A 23833-nucleotide genomic window follows, 5' to 3' on the forward strand; every position below is an offset into this window, starting at 1 on the left:
TAAAAGATTTTATTTATTTATTTGACAGAGAGAGACAAAGCAAGAGAAGGAACACAAGCAGGGGGAGTGGGAGAGGGAGAAGCAGGCTTCCCGCTGAGCAGGGAGCCTGATATGGGGCTCCATCCCAGGACCCTGGGATCATGACCTGAGCCAAAGGCAGACGCTTAACGACTGAGCCACCCAGGCAACCCTATAAATCTGCTTTTTAATGACTCACTACATTCCGATTGGTATTTTGATGAAGTGTATATAATATCTTACTTACTGTATTAAATTTAAGCTCTTTTAAGAAGGAAGCATTCTATTACCCTATTTCTCTTTGATCCTATAATTCTGCCCTGCACACTGTAGAGAATCAAGACATATAGCTTATCTATTTATTTTATGTATTCATTTATTCAATGAACATTTATTACCAGGCCCTCTTCCCCCCCACCCCCCTTCACTTAATAGTTCCTCCTAGAAGGTGCCTGGGGAGTGACCTGATTAGAAAAAAAAATATACTCCTAGTGTTTAAAATATTTTGTGTCATGGATCTGCAATAATTTTCAAAGAAACACAACACTACCTTCCTTCTATTTGGCCATCAAGTGTGAAACCATATGGTTGGAAATAGATTAACCAGTATGGCTTTTGCGAAAACAAAGGATGCCATTATTTCTTCAGACACCATAGGAAATGTATCAGAATACCAAAATATAAATTGCTATATCCCCAAATTCTTCTCACGTACTTACTCTTAAGAAGGTGCCAGGAAATAGTGCTCAGGGCCTATATATTTCAAATGTGTTAGAACACGCTTCATTGGGATTTTGCTTAGCAACACTGTGAGATACAATATCGATTTAGCCCACACCATTTCTCCAGAGTGAGTTTTAAAAAGGAAAAAAAGAGTAAAAATGTCTAACGTTCTACTTATACTAATCTCAAGTAGACTTTGAAAAGTAACTTAACTAACTTGATTTCCTACTCTGTTTAACCCCAGACCCTTTAAATGGTCTCTTCTTTTTGTACTAAAATTTTTTGACTAGGTAATATTATTTCATGGTTCTAAAACTGAAAGGTATAAAAACTTCTGAGATCAGATGAGATTGGACAGGTTCAGGGTGATATGGTAATAGACAGAAAGGTATAAAAACTATTCAGAGATAACTCTCCTATCCTTATTCCTTACCTACCTACACCCCCACTGCTATCTTTTTTTCACTAAACAACATTCCTTTATATTGTACATTAAGAGTTTTCTCATTCTCTTTTATAGCTACAGAGTATTTGGTTGTAAGGATATACCATAATTAATGTAATCAGTCTTATATTGGAATACATTTAGGTTGTTTCCAATAGTATTTTGCTATTGTAAATAATGATTCAATGAACATATTTGTAGAAATGTCATTTTGCAAATAAGCAAGTATATTGGTCAAATAAATCCTCAAAAGTAGAATTATTGGGACAATTTCTGTGTACACTTATTAATTTGTTAATATTGACAAATTGTTTTCAAAGGGACTGTCCGAATTTACATTCCTAACAGCAGAGATTGGCTGTTTCCCATAGGCATATTTTTAAACCTTGGAACTTTTGCCAGTCTTCTAGATGAAAAATAATATCCAAGTATAATTTTAATTTTTGTCACTCTTACCATGAGTGAGGTCAGTGTCTCTTTATATGTATGACTCATTTATTTTTCCATTTTTGAATACTCTCTTCATATAATTTTCCCACTTTTAGTGTCATTCTTTTTATTATTGATTTTTAGTAGCTCTTTATATATCAGGAAAATTAACATTTTGCAGTTTAAGTTGAAAAAATTATTTTTGCCAGTTTGTTATGTCCTGCTTGTGTGTGTGTGTGTGTGTGTGTGTGTGTGTGTGTGTGTGCATAAGTATATGTTTCAAAAGTTCTTTTAAATGCTTTTGGTCTTACCAACTTTTTCTTTCACGGCCTCTAAATTTTGACTCATCTTTAGAAAAGCCTTCAGTACTCCAAGGTTAAAAAGGATTCTCTCTCTTTTTTAAAAAAATATTTTATTTATTTATTTGACAGAGAGACAGCAAGAGAGGGAACACAAGCAGGCTGAGTGGGAGAGGGAGAAGCAGGCTTCCCGCGGAGCAGGGAGCCCGATGCGGGGCTCGATCCCAGGACCCTGAGATCATGACCCGAGCTGAAGGCAGACGCTTAACGACTGAGCCACCCAGGCACCCTGGATTCTCTTTTTCTTCTAAATATTCTATGTTTTAATTTTTTATATTTAAATCTCTGATCCCTTTGAAGTTTATCTTGGTGTACAGCATCAGATATAGATCAATGAATTATCTTTCAACATAATCAGGAAAACTAAAATAAAATCTTCTATAGTTTGAAATAAAAACTGAATCTATCTATGGAATGAATGGCTCAGATTCGTAGTCTACAATGATTACTCAACCAAAAATACCTTTCACTTTATATTATCTGTATATCTTCCAACTTCCCCAAACTCAAGATTCCAACCTTGAACTAACAAAGAGGAGTAACTGCTTGTGAGGCAAGCCCAATTAATCATCATTAGTATAATTCAGCATATACTGAATGCCTTTAAAGGTCCATAGCCCTAGATAATAAATTACTTGGCTTGAGTTCCACATTCAAATTTTAATAGTCTAATATGATGGCAAGACCAAGAATCACCTAAAAGTGAATACAGAACAGATATTGAGTTGGATATAGAAAATCTATGTCATATAGTTTAAATGGGATATAAGGGTCCAAAGGATAGCATAATCCATAGATGGCAGGTTCTAGTTTTAACTTCAAATTTATTAGTTTAACTTCAAATTTATTATAGTTTAACCTCAAATTTATTGAAGACATAAATTTTGATGGTACTTCTGGCTGGAAGGACCTATAGGACTAAGTGAAACAGTGACATGAAGTAGCCCCATTGTAGAATGAGCTTCTTGAAACTCCTGGACAGAGGACACAAAACAGGTGTAAAGTGTTGACAGAATTCGCCATCACTTTTAAGGGCAAATAAAATCAAGTGTGGAAACCAAGTGTGAAAGAGCCCATATGTTCCTAAGATAAGACTATACAATGGAACTGTTGCTAGAATCCTCTATCTCAGCCCAGATAACACGCACTTGAAGATGACCAGGCCAACAAGAACAGATGAAAAAGGGCAAACCCTATTCAATCCCCAACTCCACGCCACCCAGTTCACATCAGGAGGGATGGCTCCTGGTCAGTACGGTCAGTAACGACCACAATGAGTGAAAGTTTCGTGGGCTATTAGTAGCCTGTCAGTTGCCCTCAGCATATAGGGAAAAATTAATTGGACAAAGCTGTAGCCATGCAGTGAATTGCTTTTGGGGATGTTCTAAATATCTCAATAAAATATGCTGTGTAGATATTTACATTTGTCATTTAAGAAATATTGAGAGACTACTGGACTGAGAGAATAATGCTGTGGTTTTGGACTGGAGGTCAAAGGAACTACCTCATTGTACAAACCTGAGCAAATCACTTATCCTTTTTGGTTTTGTGTTCTAAATTATCCAGCTTTGTTCTAGTAATGAATAACTATAAAATCTCTGTGGCTTACAACAACAAAGAATAAACAAAGTTTGATTTTTATGTTCTTAACATGTGAGAAGATGGATTAGATGCATGTTTACTTCAAGTGTTGTTTTTATTCCACGCAAAAGAGCTGTCCCCTCCAGGAGCTGTTCCCTCCAGGACCTTGTGGCAGAGGGAAAAGAAGAGGGAGTTGGCAAAACCCCATGATGACTGTTAAAGCTTCTGCTTGCCCGTGGTACGTGCAATGTCCCCTCACATACCAATGGCCAAACAAAGCACACGGCCAAGACCAATGTCAATAGGGTAGAGATATGCACCTCTTTTGTACGAGGCATGTTAGATGGCAGTGGGTGGAATTCATTAATCCTTTCATAGGAAAAGGAAGTGAATATTGGGAACAGTGATATAATCTATCCTAAAATCATAACTTTATCACTGCTTCTTGAATGTGCAACACAATACACTATCTGATATTCAGCTACTAAATGGGGAACTTCAAGTCCCCTCCTTTAAGATCTCCATCATCCTTTCTGTTCTGGAGTTCTATGATTCTGGAAAACATTTGTTTCAGTTTGTTGTCAGAAGAAAGGAGTGCTGCCTCTGGACTGCAATTACCTAACAGCAGGGCTCTGCATTCTATCTCTGTTCCTGTGAGTGCTTAGGATATGATGAATGACAAGGATAGTTGGTTATAGTTAATTAGATTATCTCGTTTTACCAGGTGGTGAGTGATGGAGTTTGGCTTAGAACCCAAACTTGTTGGATTCTCTAAGCACCAATGTTCTTGCATGTTTGGGTCTAAATCTCCCAAATTCATTTGGCGATACAATACTTTTTTTTTTTTTTTAAAGATTTTATTTATTTATTTGACAGAGAGAGACACAGCGAGAGAGGGAACACAAGCAGGGGCAGTGGGAGAGGGAGAAGCAGGCTCCCCGCGGAGCAGGGAGCCCGATGCGGGGCTCCATCCCAGGACCCTGGGATCATGACCTGAGCCGAAGGCAGATGCTTAACGACTGAGCCACGCAGGCGCCCCGGCAACACAATACTTTTAAACACAGACTATAGTGATAGGACAGCAACTGGCGCTCATGAGGAATAGAACTAGATTAACAGAAATCATAAAAGGGTCTGAAGAAGAAATTAATTGCAATTAGAAACTATCAACTTTTGATTTATATACAAATATCCAAATGATGTTGAAAAACATTACAAATACATGCTGAAATTATAAAATGAGATATGACCATAGACTAGTGATAGTAGTAAAAGGCAGAGTGTGGCACCAGCTGCTGTCGCCTGCGGAGCAGTGGTGGACCTTGCTTCACATGGTCTGTGTTCTATCATCCCACCAGCGACTACTTGACATTCTTGCCACACTGCTTTTAAAGGAAAATTAACACAAAAAAATAAAAATAGCTACACCTGTGTTTGAGATTCGTCTCCTACATGTTCTATAGTAATATGAGAGGAAATATTGCTAATGTTGAGGTTTGTTTTGTTTTGTTCTGTAGAACACCCATTAGTATCTCACAGAACACTAGCAGGGTTTTACTTTGTTAAAAGATAAACTGAGGCATATTAAAAATTTTTAGAGTTTATTTGAGCATACATTGATTTAAATTGGGCAGCTTTAAACCAGAAGTGGTTAGGAGTCACTCTACTAATAGGAGTTAGGAATATGAGTTTTATAGAGAAGATAGGGAAGCAAAGCAAGGAAATTATTTGGCTAAGCTCTTGCCTTAGCTGGGAAAGCCTACTTTGCTGTTTGTGATTGGTTTTCCTTAGGTTTTGATTTCTTAACCCTGAAGTAGTTACAGGCTACAGTTCCGGTTTGCTTACCTAGGCTGCTAAGGCATAAGAACCACCTCAGCCTAAATGCCTCCTTGTTTGATTAATTTAACACTTTTAAGCTTTTGTTTGAGGAACAAACCAGCCAACCAACCCTGAAAATCCTTAAGTTTTAATCGATTGACAACTGATTGATTAAAACCTTTGACTAGTGATTTTTAAAACCTATGTGCCCAGTCCTGTGTGCAGGCTTAAAAGAATGACAAAGACCACTTGGGTTCCAGTGCAGTTTTGCATTCTTGTACTTGGCACATTCTGCTGAATATTATTTACATCTGTATGACTCCCACTTTGGACTCTTGACTTGTTGAGAGGACTTTGATTCCTTGCATAGAGTTGGTGCATATAGTTGGTGCATAACAGAAGTTGATAAGAACGGAACTGAATTCTATCTACCTTGAAAAGAAAGGCAATCTGGTTGGTTAAAAAAGATTTGTACACCTAAGACATTCAGAGAGATGCTTTTTATAAAATACATGAGTAGGATAACAGGCATTTTTTGTTTTAGTTACTAAATGATCCTTCAGGGAGCTTCATCCTGAATGGGGCCTACAGGGACTGAGAGGCACAGAGAAGGAAAGTCAATTTCAGGTAAGCAGAACAGTAGTGCTAAAATTTTACAAAGTTTATTCTAGTTCACTTGATTCTATACCTTTAATTCTACAGAAAGATACTTTCATGCTCAGAAGAAAGACACTCATCCTTCACCAATTATTGGACTTTTTTGGCTGGTCTGGTTTTTCAAGTATACTAAGATAAGATGGCCCCCTCATCTCCTGGTATTCTTACCCTTGTATTCCCTTCTCTTACGGAATAGAACTATATAAACAATAACATATAGTGTAAACAATAGAATATTGAAAAAATGATGGTTTCTGAGGCTAAGTCACAAAAGATATTATGGTTTCACCTTATTCCCTTGGATCACTCACTCTGGGGGAAGCCGGCTGCCATATTGTATGGACACTCAAGAAGTCTTATGGAGAGGTCTGCATGGTGAGTAAATGAGGCTACCTGCCAACAACCAGGCATGTGCATGGGCCATTTTGGAAGTGAACTTTGAGGCCACAAAGCCTTCAGATGACTGCAGGCTCATCGACATTTTAACTGCAACCTTTGAGAGATTCTGAGCCCAAATCAGCCAGATTTCTGACCCTCACAAACGGAATAAGGTAACAAATATTTATTATAGCTTAAGCTTCTAAATTTGGGGTAATTTACTATTTAGCAACAGGTAATTAATATATGTACTGATATAGAATACCAAGATCCCCGAGGATCTGGTGTTAAAATACACATTCTATAAAAAAGGGCAAATCTTTCTTAGTCTTAATAAATCTCATGCCATTTCTTGCCAAGCAGGTGCTTTGCCCCTTTGGACCTTCTTCCTTGTTTCATTTATGACTATATATACCTGTAATCCCTTGTCCACATTCTTTATCTGGCACACTCTTTATCAGACTTCAAGACCAAGTTTACAGAAGCCTATCACTGGAGGCTGAATGTATGTGACTAAAGAACCCCAATTAGCAAAGACTGGAACAGAAGTCATTGTTGTAGTTGTTGTCCTTTGTGTAAAAGAATACTGGAGGTAGTCCATTCATTCTGTTACAATGAATATGTTACAAAAAATATTGTAGACACAGTTTCTTCTAGCTTACTGCTCTGACTGCGGGTCCCTTGCTCAAAGTCTAAGATGTCAGCCAGAGCACCAGCCTTCACAACTGATTCCAGGTAGCAAAATGGAAGTTGGAGAAAAGGAGGGGTGAAATATGCTGTTTTATAGGGGTGCATTAGCTGTTTTAAAATAAATTTTGTTGAAGGTGTCTCTCAACATTTCTCTTATGTATCACTGGCCATGAAATAGTCACATGGTCACATCTCATCTACAGGGAAGTCTGGGAAATGACTGGTCTATTCTGACCGACCCTATGCCCAGCTAAAATTTGGGAATTCTGTTGTAATTGGAGAGGTGGGCAGGTTCAATCTGGTACGAATGTGACAGTGGAGTAGACAACAGCAGCCTCAGTCATATCTTCCCTGTGTCCCTTGTAGTTCTTTGCATCCTCCACTGGGTTCCCACCAGCTTTTAAATGCCTCACTGGGGGGACTTATTTGCTTTTAATAATCCAAGGAAATTGTAAGTTCTCACTAAATGTGCGTTAAATGATTGCATAACTAAATAAATGCTGTGTCGCCCAGGGTTCTGAGTCTTGCCTTCTCATTCCTTTGAACTCCTTAGCAGAAGTCTTTCTTTTTTTAAATTAATTAATTTATTTTTAAGTAATTTCTAACCCAATATGGGACTCAAACTCACAACCCTGAGATCAAGAATCGCATGTTCTTCTGACTGAGCCAGGCAGATGCCCCTCCTTTGATATTGTTTTGTTGTTTTGACATAAACATATGATAGAGAATTCTGTGGAAGTGATAGCTGAATCCTATAACAAGGTAGTGGGTGACATACTACCCACTAAAGGGTGGCATGACTAAAGGCCTGTGATGTGATTCTGGTGGCTGGAACAAGGTTACACTAAAGAAACCATTTGACCAGTTCCCTGGACATTATGCTTTTAAATTTTTCCTGCAATCCTGGCTCTGTCCTTCCATCTGATGAAGAATAGATGGGGGGTTACGAAATGAACCATTAGTTAATATTTGACCTCTCTTCTTTAGAGATTAATTGTTTAAGTCAACTTTAGAGCTCATAGCTTGTAGCCCTACATGGGGGGGCTATTACATATATATATATATGTGCTGTAAATCTAGAGAGAATTTTTTTAGGGGGTTAACTTGAGCAGAATTATTTTCTTCCTTTTATCCAAATTATGAGGTGACCATTTCACTTGTGACCATTTCACTGAAGAGTGACTAGGATAAAAGATATATCTTGTTTGACATTATTCTAAAAGTTGATAGGATTGTAGAATTCTGCCAGAAATTGAGCAGTTGATTGCCTGAAGGCAGGTAGATGACGTCTCAAGATGTTCTCCTTTCTCCAATATGACTTGCAATTCACAAGAGGTAGGGAATGTTGTTTATAAGACATATAGTTGCATAGTATGACTTTTTAAAATAATAATTTATTCAGATATAATTTATATACATGAAACTCACATCTTTTAAAGTATACGATTCAGTGGATTTTAGTCTATTTACAGAATTGCACAATCATTATCACTATTAATTTAAAACATTTTCGGGGCACCTGGGTGGCACAGTCGTTAAGCGTCTGCCTTCGGCTCAGGTCATGATCCCAGGGTCCTGGGATCAAGCCCCGCATAGGGCTCCCTGCTCAGTGGGAAGCCTGCTTCTCCCTCTCCCACTCCCCCTGGTTGTGTTCCCTCTCTCGCTGTGTCTCTCTCTGTCAAATAAATAAATAAGTAAATAAAACATTTTCATCACCCACAAAGAAATCTCATACCTATGAGTAGTCACTCCTCATTCTTCCCCATCCTCATCCCTGGCAAACACTTATTAACTTTATATCTCTCTGGGATGGTTATGGACTATGTGAACACTGGTATAGACACTGGATTGATCATATATGTATTTATATATCAATATATGCATATATACACATGCATATATACACATGCATACACATCCATTTATGTACATATATATGTATGTATACATATAAAGTCACTTCATTAACATAAACCCAGGTGTGGTTGAAAGGGGTTTGTTATGAATATCAAGGCACATTTACCACTCTTATCACTTAGGAAATTCCAAGGCTTTTCGGAGCCCTGTGCCAGAACCAGCATGAAGACCAAATGTATATTTCTTATACAAAAAAACAATATCACAACCATGGAACCAGCCCACCTGGGTCTGAATCTTTGGCAAGTCACTTAACAACTTTGTTCCTCAGTTTTCCCATTTTTAAGATGGGGATGATAATAGAACCCACACCTTAGGGTTGATAAGGTTAGATGTAGAGAACAGAGAACAACCTGATGCATAGTAAGGTGATTTACATGTTAACTATTCTTACAGAGGATTTAACGTTTCTCTACTGACTCAATTATTTGATCATTTGCTGGAAGTAACTATTGGCTCTGACAATGGTTTCATGTTTGAGTAACTCAGCTCAATGTCAGTCAGTGAGCCACACTTTCTCTCTACTCTACTCTCTCTCATGATCTCGATTACCTCATGATTCCTGCTTTATTGCCTTTTCTGTGGTTTTCTCTGGGTTTCCTCATCACTTCATCAACCCCCACATCTTACTCTCTGTAACCTGTGACAAAATCTGACAGATTCAACAAGTCCGAATAGAATGGAGTGTCTGTGTAGAGTACAATGTCAACCCTGGTCCTGAATCAGCCAAGGGTGGCAGGGCCACACATCACAGAGCCTGGTTACACACACACACACACACACACATGCACGCACCCCCCAGACGCCCCCCCACGCGTGCACGTGCACAAACATGCACACACCCTCCCACACACACACAAAGAGGTATGAGTTTGGTGAAAACTCTGTGGCTTCCAAAAAGAGGTATAATTTTCAGGCATCTTGCATGGAATGTCCAATACAATGTCGTGGGGAGATATTTGCTCTCTTGAGAAAAGTAGAATAGAATTTTTTACAACACAATACAGCGGGAGAGAATCAGAAGAAAATATAAAACTTAAAAAAAACCCAATTTGATTTAGGCAGCGAATCAATGATAGTTTTCCTTTCTAACCTATAGTATAATCAAATTCTCTTTCATGTGCAGATACTACTTTATACAATGTACTTTACAGTTTATGAAGTCTAAATAAAAGTATTCTTTAAAATGTAGCCATTTCTGAGGCACCTGGGTGACTCAGTCCATTAAGCATCTGCCTTCAGCTCAGGTCATGATCCCGGGGTCCTGGGATGGAGTCCCCAATTGGGCTCCCAGCTCAGGAAGGAGTCGGCTTCTCCCTCTGCCCCCCCATCCCCGCTCATGCTCTCTCTCTCTCTCACGCTCTTATCTCTGTCTCTCAAAATAAATAAATAAAATCTTAAAAAAATAAAATAAAATGGAGCCATTTCTCTATCTATGGAGAGGCAAACTATGCACAAAGGAAGCAGAGTGGTAAGAATCATTTAGATAATTTAGGTTGGGGATTTTACAACTGAGAAAGAAAAAAATATTTTAGATCAGATTGTGTTGTCCAGTCCTCTCCTCTTTGCTTACTAACACAATTATAGAATCTTCACCATATTTATTTTTTATGAGCATGGAGACCATGTAAAGTCCTTGGTTCACCCTGTTTGCTCTGGACATGCTGACTTTTCAAAACAGAGTTAAAAAAAAAAAAAAAAACTATCTACTTAGAGCCATCTATGACATATGGCTCTCTGGTTTATTTTCCAGCTGTTTTCTATTAACCTTGACTCCGAGAATTTTTTTCCCCAAATAATTTATATATCAAGGCAGGATGCAGGTCAGTGGGGAGTTCTACTTGGGATGCGAAGATGCTGAGGCACAGAGCATGGAAAGAGAACAGGATTATTTCAGCACATTATAGATGGGTGACTGTTCACAATTTTCAGTTCTTTCTCACTCTCCCATACTTTTCCTTCTCTTTTTCCTCTTTTGCTTTTATCAAACTTTCACATAGTCTCTGGTCTGCCCCCATCCGAATGATTTGTGTTTCTGGAATAATTCTAAACCTCTATGAGTGGCACCCCTTTTAAAGTCCCGGGATCACGGAAGCAATTAATTAAAAACAGCAGGCTCTTACCTGATGTCTTCAGAATGACTTTTAATTATGCTAAATGCCCTACTTTTCCTAATGAGGATGTTCTGTAAACCTGAACATGGTTTTCCCACACTGCACTTGCAGACAAACCCTGTGTCCCGCAGGACCGCTGCTGCTTGCCAGACCAAATCCTTTCTCTGCGACAAAGCCTGCCATTGTGTCCCCACGCAGCCCCACTGATCTTTTCCAAAGGGCCTTTTGGAACATGTGCACATTTATTTCCATTCCCTGATGTGCTGGACGTAATAATAGCCAAAGAACCATGGTAACTTGCCTGGACTCAACGCTGTCTACTGTTCTCTGAAAGCCATATCTGGCAGCTGGACTTCCATGTGTGTATGTGTGTGTGTGTGTGTGTGTGTGTGTGTGCGCGTGCGCACGCACGCGTGTGTGTATCTGTGTATGTGTGTCTAGTGAGGGGAGGGTAATCTCTGGTCCTTTTGTTGGAGGGTGAGGGAGGAATAAAGAGCTTGAAGAAGTGACAAGGTGTCAGTGTCCTACTGACTCAGCTGTTCAGGGGCTTAATCCCAGCCCACAACTGGATGTCCAAGGGATTGAAGGAGAACATTCTCCCTGGCTAATTTCCAACTGTTTCCAAATGCACTTGAGAAAGTTCCATGTGATTTTTTTTTTTAATGTAACACCTGCTCTAACAATCCCAAAGCAACTTTTTTCTTCTCTATTATACTGTACATCTGTTATTTTGCTGACATGGAAGCCAGCATAACAATTAGATTCATTACTTGCCCGATAAATTGATTCCAGCTAAGCTGAAAGACCTCAGTGTACTCTTGCAGCATTTATCCAATGAGAGAACAAATTTTAAAATCCTGTCTATAAAGGTTTTTTTTCCTGTTAGGCCAGTGACATGTCATTCATATAAGCTTGTTTCATTTCAAGGTGGTGATGAGATGAAATTAGAAAGCCTGAATGATGGGTAAGACAATGAGAGGTGGCTGGGAATCATTTTTACTTTCTCTTAAGCAAAAGCAATTCTGGGAAGGTACTTTACAAAATCCTTAAATTTTCTATCTGCAGAACAATTTTAACAAATGAAGACCTTGATGGGATGACAGTTACTTTTTTCCCCCACTTCTTCCAAATAAAAATAAAGAAGTAGGTTCTTCTCTAGAGCTATTTTTTTTCCCCCTTAGAATTAAAAAATTCTACTTTATTGTACTGGGTAGGGTGGAGATGGGGAAGGAAAGAAGGCAATATGAAAACACTCTTCCATGTTGAAGCACACATCTTAGTTCAGCCCCAGACACTGTGTGAGGCTGTGTGGTGTACAGTGGAGTCTCACTAAACACATCTTCTGAGAGAAAGAAAACAAATAAACTGGTTAAAGGGGCTCTATGGCTGGAGGTGCTAAGCCCTCAAAAGAGATGCTGAGAGTAGAGATGAAGAAAGTACTTATCTCCAGTGGGAACTTTAAATTGACAGGATCAACTTATACACCAAACACAGCCAGCTTATATGGTGCAGATTCTAACTTAGAAATTATTTCTGCTTTAAACGTTTGCTTCCAAGGGGTTTAAAAAAACTGATGAAGCTTTTTTTTTTTTCTTGAGAAATATTGTTATACTTAAATGCTATACAACAAATATAACTGAGAGCCTATTATGTTCAAAGAATTATGCTAGTAAATGCAGGGAATAAAGATGTATAAGAGAGAACCTTCTTGAGATATTTATAGACTAACTGCAAAAGATAGAGGTAGAAAAGAATAAGCCCATGCCCTATACCTCTATTGTAGGGCAAAATAAGGTTAAGTCCCACAGTCAACATGTATTTAAAAAAGTATCTCGGGCTTCACAACACAGAAAATGTACTGTTTGATGGAGGGTCAGAGAGGATTTCACAGAGAATGTGGTACTTTACATGTTTCCTTGAAGAATGGATAGGATTCCATCCCATGGAAGGGGTACTCCAGGTCCAGTTAACAAGATGAGTTCAGGCTGGAAAGTTCAAGCGTGTTTATTTTCTAACTAACCCACAAAGATCCAACTTATAAATGCAACTTTAACAGTACAATTAACATTCATATATATATGCATTGTAACCTGAAACACCATCATAAATATTGTTTCTCTGTGAAATAATTTATCAGATCATCAATGGAGGGGAAGAACATTAAAAGGAATGAGCTGTTCTCTATACTTCTGGGGAAACTTCTGGTGTACTTAGCTAATGTAGGTATAAATGTTTGAAATTTGAAATTTGGGAGTTATTTACAAAGATTTGAAATATTTATTTTTCATGAGTCTTTCAACAAATATCTATTGAGCACCTAAGATATAAGGCACTGGAGATACAATAATGAACAAAGCAAAATCCTCACTGTCCTGGAGCTAAAGTTCTAACTGTAAGAGATAATAAACAAATGAATAGGTAGATATATGATATGTCAGATGCTGATAAGATCGATGGAGAAAAATTAATTAGATAAGAAGAAAAGAATAGTATTTTATATAGGTGATTAAAGAAGATAGGGCAAAAAGAAGAAGGAGGAGGAGGGAGAATGAGAAGAAGGAGAAGGGAGAAGGACAAGAGGAGAAGGAGGGGGAGGAGGAGAAGGAGGAGAAGGAGGTGGAGGAAAAGAAGAAGAAGGAGAAGGAGAAGGAGAGGGAGAGGGAGAAGAAGAAGAAGAAGAAGAAGAAGAAGAAGAAGAAGAAGAAGAAGAGGCATTCAAACAGACACTAGAAGGAAGTGAAGAAACAAACCATGCAAAGATTTGGAGGGAGAAAATACCAAGCAACAGGAAGAGGAAACACAAAGGCCCTGAGGCAAGAGTGTGCTGAGTGTGAGGAACAACTTGGAGACCTGTAAGGCTTGATTAGAGTGAGCCAGGGGGAGAGGATTGGGGATTGAGGTTTGACAATTTGGGGGATCAGAGTAGGATAAGCCTTTAAGTCACTGTAAGAACTTTGGCTTTTACTTTTACTGCAATGGAGACATTGGGTGGCTTAAAGAGAGGAGCACCATGATCTGATTTCTGTTTACGTAGATGCAGATGACTTGGGCCAAGGTGGCGGTGGCAGAGTGAGAAGAAGGGACAGAGTTTGGAATATTTTGAAGAAAGATTCAACAGCATTTAGCAATGAATTAGAAGTACATAGTGAGAGAAAAAGAGTCAAGAATAACTTGGTGGTTTTCAGTTTAAGCACCAGGAAGGAAGAAGGAAAAGAAGGGGACAGTAGGGAAGCCATAAATCAAAGCCACATCCCAACCTCCAAAGTAGGTTCCCAAATTTCCTAGACACTCTGTGAGAAGTGGTAGTTTTTCCAAAAATAACAGTAGTCAGACCCCCACACGGCACCCTTCATGCAGCTGCCTCAAGTCACACATCCACGTGCACAAAACCCACAGTCCTCAAGGAGCCAAAGCAGAAAAGGCCTTCCTACAAAGCTTAACTCATGATGGAGGAGGGCAGATGGATTCTGAACTTTCTGTTATTTCACACACTGTGGGTTTACAATCCATAAACTTTTATTTATATGAACTTTATTTTCTAGTGGCAGAAGGGAGAGAGATAATAAGTAAGTAAATATATGATATGTCAGGTGTTACATGGCTGCTGGAGATCTCTGCTCAGCTAGTCCCATATACTCTAGAATAAGAAAACATTCCTTTTTCACAACTGAATCAACATCTAGACTAGTGCTGTCCAATAGATATATAGTGCGACTTACACGTATAAGCCACATATGCATTAAGAAGGAAAAAGAAACAGTTCAAAGTCAATTTAATAAGATAATTTTACCTGACATATCCTAAATATTATCATTTTGACATGTAATTAAAATTATGACTTTACATATTCTTTTTCATGCCATATCTTCAAAACTCACTGTGCATTTAATACTTAGTGTGTTTCATACTGCATTTTAACTCAGACAAGGGGTCCGTAGCAACATATGGCTAGAGGCTGCCATCTTGGATGGCATTTAGATTTAGACAGTCCACTGTTTTGGGGCCAATTCTTTCACATTTAGAAACTGCAAAGAGTGATTCAACCCTTCTTGGACCTGGATAGGTTCCAGATCTTGAACCTATCCAGGTCTTGTAGATAAAAAAAATTTACATCTATGAAGTTTTGATACCTTATTGTGAGTCAAAGGTATGGTCCAATTGACTAAAAAACAACCAAATGGAAGCAATACGTCCCCTTCTCCAACTTTTCTACTTTGGGGGTATATCTTTCAAACTAGAGAAAGGAAGAAGTCTTACTTTGGGGTTAATGGGTGTGTGTATACATTTGTATGCGTGTGTGTTTGTGTGTGCATGCTCACTTCTGTGTTTATGTATCTCTGTGTTCTGTGAAAGATGGGTGGCCTTGTCGTTTAATGGAAGTCAGAATGCCATGGAAGAATCAGTAAAATTCCTGGCCCTGGGACATAGCAGAGCATAGCTTCCTGATTGCCGTCCCAGCAGGGAGAGACCAGGATAATTATCTCTGATAAACAAAAGCTATCTGTACTTTCCTGAAGTACATGGGGATGTATCCTTCTGAAGGAGATTGAGTCTTGAAGCTCTGTAACTATAATCATTAGCTATAAAAAAGTGTTTGTGGCCAACAATAATTTTTTTTTTTTGGCACAGCGGATATTCATTACAATGGAATTGTTAGCCTTAAAAACAAACAAGCTTGTAATCATGAGCTTGAGAGGGGAATGCTAAAATACAGCATCTAGAAGAGTGGTTGGAGGCAAGTGTGAGGAAAAACCCAAATGTGAGAAGGTATTCAGAGAGGGAAGTGAAAGGACAAGGCAAACATCCCCTCCTTGCTGTTTTGCCTGAGGTCAGCTCTACCCCAGTGCCTCACCACACGCAGGGGAGCCCGCAGTTCCCTCGACGCCTGCCCCTCACGCCAGAGAGGGCAGGAGAGGAGGGAATGCCCGTGAGCTTATTTCTCACGCATTGCACCAACCAGAACATCACTAAGCTGTGGACGTCTTTTTACAACAAAAGTCGTGAAATGTATCCGTCTTGCTAATTAGGTAATCAAGCTGCTCAGGAAAGGGGAGCAAACATTAGGGGCCTATTCTCTACCACCTCCTTTATACAGGTCATGTCACCGAACCATCCTTTACTTATGTTTGTTTCAAAAGTTTTTAATTGCACAGATGATAAAAGAATACATCTTCATTGTAGAGGGGAATTATGTATGAACCCAATTTACACACGAGACCACTGAGATTCAAGGAGGCTGAGCAATTTGGTCTGTGGGTAGAAACTGGATTGGAAGCTAAGCTTTACCTCCTTATCATAAAAGTGTCCTGAATGATTTAGGCAAGCTATGGAGAGCTTTGATGGAGAGCAAAAAAAAGGGATGGAATGAGAGCTACTTTTGTAGAACAGGGGCAATGGGACAGTGTGAGGCAGGGCAAAGGGTCTTGGGGAAATGGGAATGCCACATAATACCTATGCGAATGGTCAGTTTTCTTACTCTTGCCTTCTTTGTGTGTATGTCTTGGTCACAATCTTTGTCTTGTGGATCCAAAAGGGTAACAAAGGACCTTCTAAAACCTGTGAAGTAGTATATGGTAATAATGCTAATAATAATGGTATAGTGGTTGACATTTGTCAGAGTGAGAGCAAAAGTGGAGGCTTTGGACAGGTATGGGGCAGTGTGTAATTGATATCTCGGGGAGGGGGGGTGGGGAAAAAACACCCCAAAAAGATTGAGAAGGAAGGTGGGACTTGCTGAAGATACACATCCCATATTACCAGTGTCGCCGTGGTGCTGACCATTTACGTTTCCATTTGTTCGCCAGAGTTTCACTGAGGGCTCCTCCAGTCAGACACTGTGTTGGCACTGGCAATAACACGTTGGACACAGCGATCCCCATCCTGCAATTATGGAGCCAGCCACCAGGACAGGAAGGGCCCTAGTGCTGCTGAGAAGCTTCTCTGGGAAGCAGGGTCTGAGCCTGGTAAGGCGGGTACTGTAGAATCTAGATCACTGGCCATACCACCAGAGTGAGTACGTGCAAATCGTTCACACCAGGAAAATCCAGGGCGCTTTTAAAAAGAAACAGGTGATCCCTTGTAAAACAAAACAATACAGTCCAAAATATGTAAACAGAGCAGCTAAAAGAGTACAATGAGGGGAGTAGTTATTTATCTTTGCTTTACTAAAAAACTTCAACAAAGAGCTTTCTTTGAATCTGGAACTGTCTCAGTGCTCTTAAGCATATGTTCAGAGATGATGAGCCACTTGACTGAGAGCCAGATGGAACCAGCCCACGATGCGGGTGTTGGGATTCACCGTGAAAAGATCACCCATTGGCCAAGAAGATAAAGGATTTCTGGAAAGACAATGAAGCTCGTGGGGGCAACAGCAATGCAACAGGCAAAAATAAAACTTCTATCAAGTTTCAGTCACTTGTTCTTTATTGAAAAGAAGTTATTTTCAAGTCAGTTACCTGTAGATATGAGGATATGCTTATGTCAAGCTGGAAGAATTTTTGAAAAAAAATTGTAATGCAGACAATTAAAGTTTCCTCTACTTTCAAATATACAACCCCTCAATAGAAATCTTCATGTATTTAATAACCTCTCACATATTGTAGCAGATATTTTTGACCATTGGAATCTGAATCATTTTCTCTGATTTTAAGCTACTCTCTCCTGTTTTCTGCCCCGTGTCACTCCCTCATTTTTGAAGAAATACAGTATATCAGATCTCAAAATGCTGCCACTGAATTGGGACAGTCCCTGTGGTCAAGTAGGAAAAGACTCAGAATGAAAGTAGGAAACACTCTGGTCTCGTCCCAACTTTACCACTATCCAGCTCTTTTGAAAAAAATAACTTATACTTCTTTTTAATTAAAATAGAGCATGGGATTTTATAATTTCTAATGATCTGAAACAGTTTCAAGATTCTGCTAGTTGACTGTTTCAGATGCTATTTTTAGGTGACTGAATTACTCAGTATTTACATCTGAGCATAGAGTTCTCTCCCTTCCCAAAAGGTTCCCGAGGAAATCCAGACTGTAATGGACAAATAGTTACAGAGGTGGAGTTTTAGTTTCCTTTTTTTTTTTTTTCTTTCCTGGCATTCTGCCTGATTTCTTAAATTCATTCTGGCTTCTTTGAAGCTATGTTTATTGTCCTTGCTACCACGGAACACTTATCATGAACCCTATCATTATTTCACTGGGAAAAAAAAAAGTTTATTGCACACCTGTGCGCCTTCTACAACTTCTCTGATGAGACTCTAGCAAACGTAACCACATTTTCCAAGGCTCTTCAAGGCTCTAAGCCTTGATCTGTGCGGTTCCCTTTCCTGGTTATTCTCTACAACCCTTTCCAGCCTTTCAAACCAGGCTCAAATATCACTTCCCCTGCAAAACCTGCCAGAGAACTTCCATTTTTGCATTCATCACATTGCGCACTATAATTGTTTGTTTACACATCTGTTTCCTCAACTGGACTCAGAGCTCCCTGAGGTCGGAAATCTTCTCTTGTTCAACTTTGCAGCTTCCTGTCGGCGGCAGGGAAGTCCAGAGGCAGAAAGGTGGCCCACCCTAAGCAAGTATGTGACCCTTCAGCAAAGGAGTTTTCCTGCCTTCACAGTGGCCCCTCTTCTCCCTCCCTTGGTCTTATTTATCTTATCTACCTCTAATTCCTGTTATCTGACAGTGTTATTTACTTTGTAATACAGCTGAAAAAAATTTTTTTTAAACAAGGTAGAGGGTTTAATAAGAAAAGAATTTACGTATTCCTAGGGCTTAACGTAGCACTGTCCTTGGAAGATACTAAGATACTAAATAAATGTATATTTAAGAAGTGATATAACACTAGCAGTATTTGATTGTTGCTATGGACTAGGCACTGTCCTATGCAGTTTATATGTATTTACTCATTTAATTTTCCCAACCCGGGAGCAGAAACTGCTATTATTCCCAGTGTATATATAAGAAAACCGAGGCTCAGAAAGTTTAAGTAACCAGCATAGATTACACAATTTGCAAGTAGCAAAGTCCATATTCAAAGGTGATATGACAGGAGAATTTAGCTAATTTATTTCTCACTTGAACTATCCTCAGGATTTCATACATAAAAGTTATGCATGCTAATTGAATACTGAAGGACCATGGATCGGCTACAGTTTTCATATACAGGTTGATGTGTGGTGTTTTTTTTTCTTTTACAAATCTACATTTTATGGAAGTTTGTTTGGGCAAACATCACACAAACAAACTGGGCTGCTATGCTCTTCGTATCTCTGGGAATATTGACAGCAGGAGGCAAAGAACTGAGCAGCATGCGGGTCTGTCTTCTGTGACACATGGGCCCAAAGCAGCATCTCAAAGCCCTGAATGATGCAAAAATGTGTGGAATTAGCAAATTTCCTAATCCTCATTTTAACGTGGGTTGTGCAACATAAAAAATATTCTGTCCGTGATTTCTAAACTGACTGACTGAAGCTTTTCAAGGATCCTGAGTTCCAGATCCTTGGGCAGAGTGGGTCTTGTTGTGGAGAAAAGGCAAGAAGAAAGTTTCCTTCCTCTTTCTTGCAACCCTGCCTGGGTCAGCTTCCTTAAGGAGTTCTTGCTGTTCACAGTCTCATTAGTCTTGCTTCGACTTCTAAATCTCCACTCCTGGGGCGCCTGGGTGGCTCAGTTGGTTAAGCGTCTGCCTTCGGCTCAGGTCATGATCCCAGAGTCCTGGGATCGAGTCCCGAGTTGGGCTCCTTGCTCAGTGGGAAGCCTGCTTCTCCCTCTGCCTGCTGCCTCTCTCTCTCCTTCTCACCTTCTCTAACAAATAAATAAGTAAAATTAAAAAAAAAAAAATCTCCACTCCTGTTTCAAGTCGTTATCACCAAACTGGCTCTATGACCCCTTTTCCTCCTCCATAAAACGAGGGTAATAGTAGTAAGCTTCTGGCAAGGGAGAAACAGGGAGGCACAAGGTGCAGTGGGAACTGTGCAGGGGCTGGAGGGGAGCCTAAGGAAGACAGGATGAGTTGGAGACACCAGTGGGAAAGCTCAAAAGCTAAATATGAGTAAATGAGGTATGGGTGGGGGAAAGCTGGGCTATTTCAAGTAGGGTTCCTGACCTAAAAGACAAGGCTGGGCTGATTCCAAAGCTCTACACTTTCTCAAGCTGAAAACAGAGCATGCAGATCCTGTTCTGATACAAGTGGAGGACACCCAAGGGGCTGCTGGGGTAGGCTGGGGGAAAGAAGAGCCAGCCATAATCCCCATTCTCGGCTAACCACCAGATTGTCATGACTACCACACAGACACGCTGAATGTGCCCTAGTACAATGACATTACTGTACACATTTGAATCACTCATTGGATATTTTTCTACGATGATCATAGATTCTAACCTGTGCATTTGTATATCTAATATTGTACTCAGGAGAGGGCTGGTGGGCCACACCAGCCCAGATAAAAAAGTAGAATGACCCTGAGTCATGCTTAGGAGGGGCAATGTTGGCTAATTTGTCACTATCCTGATGAGACTTTCCCTGCAGTAAAATTGCAACCTAGACCTAGGAGGGACCTTGAGAGAGTCATATAATCCTTTTCACGGCAGAGAAGGAGATTAAAGCCCAGGTAGTGACTTGAGGACTTGAGTGATGGAGATGTTTCCATGTGCAGCTTTGTTTGCCATTAGTCGACCAGATGACTGTAGACAAATCTCTTTTAAAACACTAGAATTTTTTTTTTCTGAGTGGAATGAATTTTAAAGACTTATAATCTCCTATCCCTGCTTTGTAAACAGTGAAGGACATGGACACATGCTTTGCAGATGGCTTTGCTGTTTCTTCAGTGAAAGGGATTTTCTAAATGACCATCTTCAGGCCAAGCAGACTGGGTTTGAAGACAAAACCGACGACACCATTCATCTCATTGGCATCCACTCAGAATGGAGGATCATCACTGCATGTGAAAGATAGATGGGGACAGCCTCAGGCACAGACACAGTGTACTGCAGTTGCATTTGAGATGGATGGAAAAGCCCATTGGACCAACATAACCTTGGATATATACAGCCCCCAGAGATTCATCCTTCTTAATGGGCTAAACTTTTCAAATAGAACCATCTCTTGGAACATTAATGCACTGTAGCTCTATCAATCCCTCACACCTTTAGTGTGACTTTGTTGAAAATAGACAATGAGAACCAACCCTACCGAGGAAAGGACAGCTGGAGTGGGGAGATGATGCAAATGCTCTGTCCCCCCTAAGGGCATCCTGAGGAAGAACCTTATTATTTTGGAAGAGAAAGCAAGATTGAGGGGAAAAGGATATTGGAAAACAGTAACGGCAAAATCAGGTAATTTCGCTATTTCCTAAAGATAAAAGTAGGATCACTGAGCTAGACAGCAAAGAAACACCTTATACATATATATTTATTTTTAGTTGCCCCTTTTCCTTTTTCTTATTATTCTTCTTGGGGGACCTAACTCCATATTTTCTAAGGAAAATCCCCGAATCCCAAATGACCAAAATCTCTGCTCTGGCTGAAAACATGCATAAAGAAAGTTACTTATGAGCTCTATCTAAAGAACAAAGACATTTGTTGGGGCTCCTTTCTATAGAAAAGATGGGAAAATTTCTCCTATTTTGAATAAAGATGCTTAAAAACAGCTTTATGGAGATATAATTCCATACAAGGTACCCATTTAAAGTATATTTGGGTTTTGGTATGCTCTATTATTCATTTTTAAAAATTGTAGTAAGTTATATATGACATAATATTTGCCCTTTTAACCATTTTTAAATATACACTGAGCAGAGAGTTTTAAAATTATTTTTTTACAGAAGAATTTTGTGACTTAACTCTTGCTCGTAATATGAATCTGAAAATAAAATAAATCTATGGAATATAAAAAAATCAGTTAAAAACACTCGCCGAAATGGATTCTTCTGTAAATGAGCAGCAAATCATTAACCGGTCTTAAGAGACTCCCATCAGCCCCCAGGTGCCTTGTGGTTCCCAGGAGCCTTCTAGATCCCAGACTCCCTCAGCACCATCTTTCCAGAAGCACTGCTCCAGGGTCATTACCACAAAGGTGTAAGTGTTCAAAAGGTGAGGGTTTCTCACAGCTTCATGAGAACTCTGGCTTATTAGAATGTCGAGGAAGCTCTCTGGATGATTCTGAGTGGCTCTGGCTAAGAGCCGCTCTATCAAGTGGTTCTATTACTCAAATTGTTGATTGCCATTGACAACCATTATCTGAGGCTTCCTTGTTTCAAGAATTCACAGCAGCATAATTTTTATGTTTTGTCCAAGTTTTTGGTTGAGAATAGTAATAGCTAACAATTCCGGAGCACTTCCCAGATGCTCTCCCAAGTGCTTAACATACATCATCACCTCGAAATCTTGCAACAAATCTGAGAGGAAGATGCCGTTACTATCTCCTTTATATAGCACAGGAAATTGAAGTAACTTGCCAGCCCAGTGTTATGTCACATAGTTGGTAAGTGGCAGAACCAGGACTTTAACCCGGGCCCCACTCTTCTTGGTAGGTCAAGACGCCGAGCCAGAAGGACGGAGCCCACGTGAGATCTTCGGTCATTCCTCCCAAGTACCTGCTGTGGAAAAGTCTGTAACATCAAAAGGTGTATCAGGAAAGGTCTGAGCCCAGCTGGCCCTGAAATGTTGTTGTTCCTGCCCTTCAGTGGCTTTCAATCCAGGGAGAAAGCATAATATATAATAACTATAATATGAGGTAGGCTCCAAGGAGTTCTATAATACAACTACCAATAAAGTAAGTGGGGAGAAATTTTCACAATTTAAATTTCTTAAAAACAGTCTGAATTTTTATCCCAGGTATAATGATATACCATTAAAAACAGACCAAGGTAAAAGGATATACAATATGAAAATCTTTTTTTTAAAGCTTATTTTGTAACTGCTGAGACTTCCCACTGTAGTAGTGGCTGAGATAGGAGGCCTTCAGGGTTCTTTAGTAGGTTTGATAAAACAATGCTTGCTCCACGCCCCATAGCAAACACGCTGGTCCTCCAGTCACCACTGTAATGAGTCTGTTTACTCGGAACTCTCGAAGCAGAGTTTACAGGGCTGCTAACTAAAGCCTGCTTCACTTAAGAGCTGTGCCCCTCCCTGAGAGAGATGTCAATTGTTGCTTTGCAAACTGTATCAACTTCTTGACAAAATGGCAGTCAGCTGTCAATGTGGACACAGGATGAATCATGTAACTCAAGAAAGGTAGAGGTATTTACAAAAGCAAACCTTCCCAGGAGCTGAACAAGCCTGCAAGTATAGCTTTTGTTTCCTTCATCCTTCACATCAGCAAAGTATATCATGCTCAAGGAACATACAAATCCTTTTTAGTTCCCCAAACCTGTATACAATTTTCTAAATTGCCCTTTTTTTTAGACATTGTTTGCCTCTACCTTTAAAACGTGCTGAAGCATAAATGCTATTCTAAACTGTGTTACTTGTAAAAATACTTTTAAAAATGATTTTTGTTGCCAAAAGTAAAGTAAAAATGTGATGTGTGTGTGTGTGTGTGTGTGTGTGTGTGTGTGTGTGTGGGAGGAGAGTGGGGATAGGGAGGTGGGGGTTATGTTATTTTAATCATGGATTTAGAAGCCAGGGATGGAAAAGAAATAATCAATGCAGGATAGATATTAAGTGTTAACCTCAAATGGTTAGGCTAGCAGAACATAAACATCAGTATTTTTCAAA

The sequence above is a fragment of the Phoca vitulina genome, unplaced genomic scaffold, assembly GCF_004348235.1.
Source record: "Phoca vitulina isolate PV1807 unplaced genomic scaffold, GSC_HSeal_1.0 scaffold9, whole genome shotgun sequence".
Classification (NCBI taxonomy): Eukaryota; Metazoa; Chordata; class Mammalia; order Carnivora; family Phocidae; genus Phoca; species Phoca vitulina.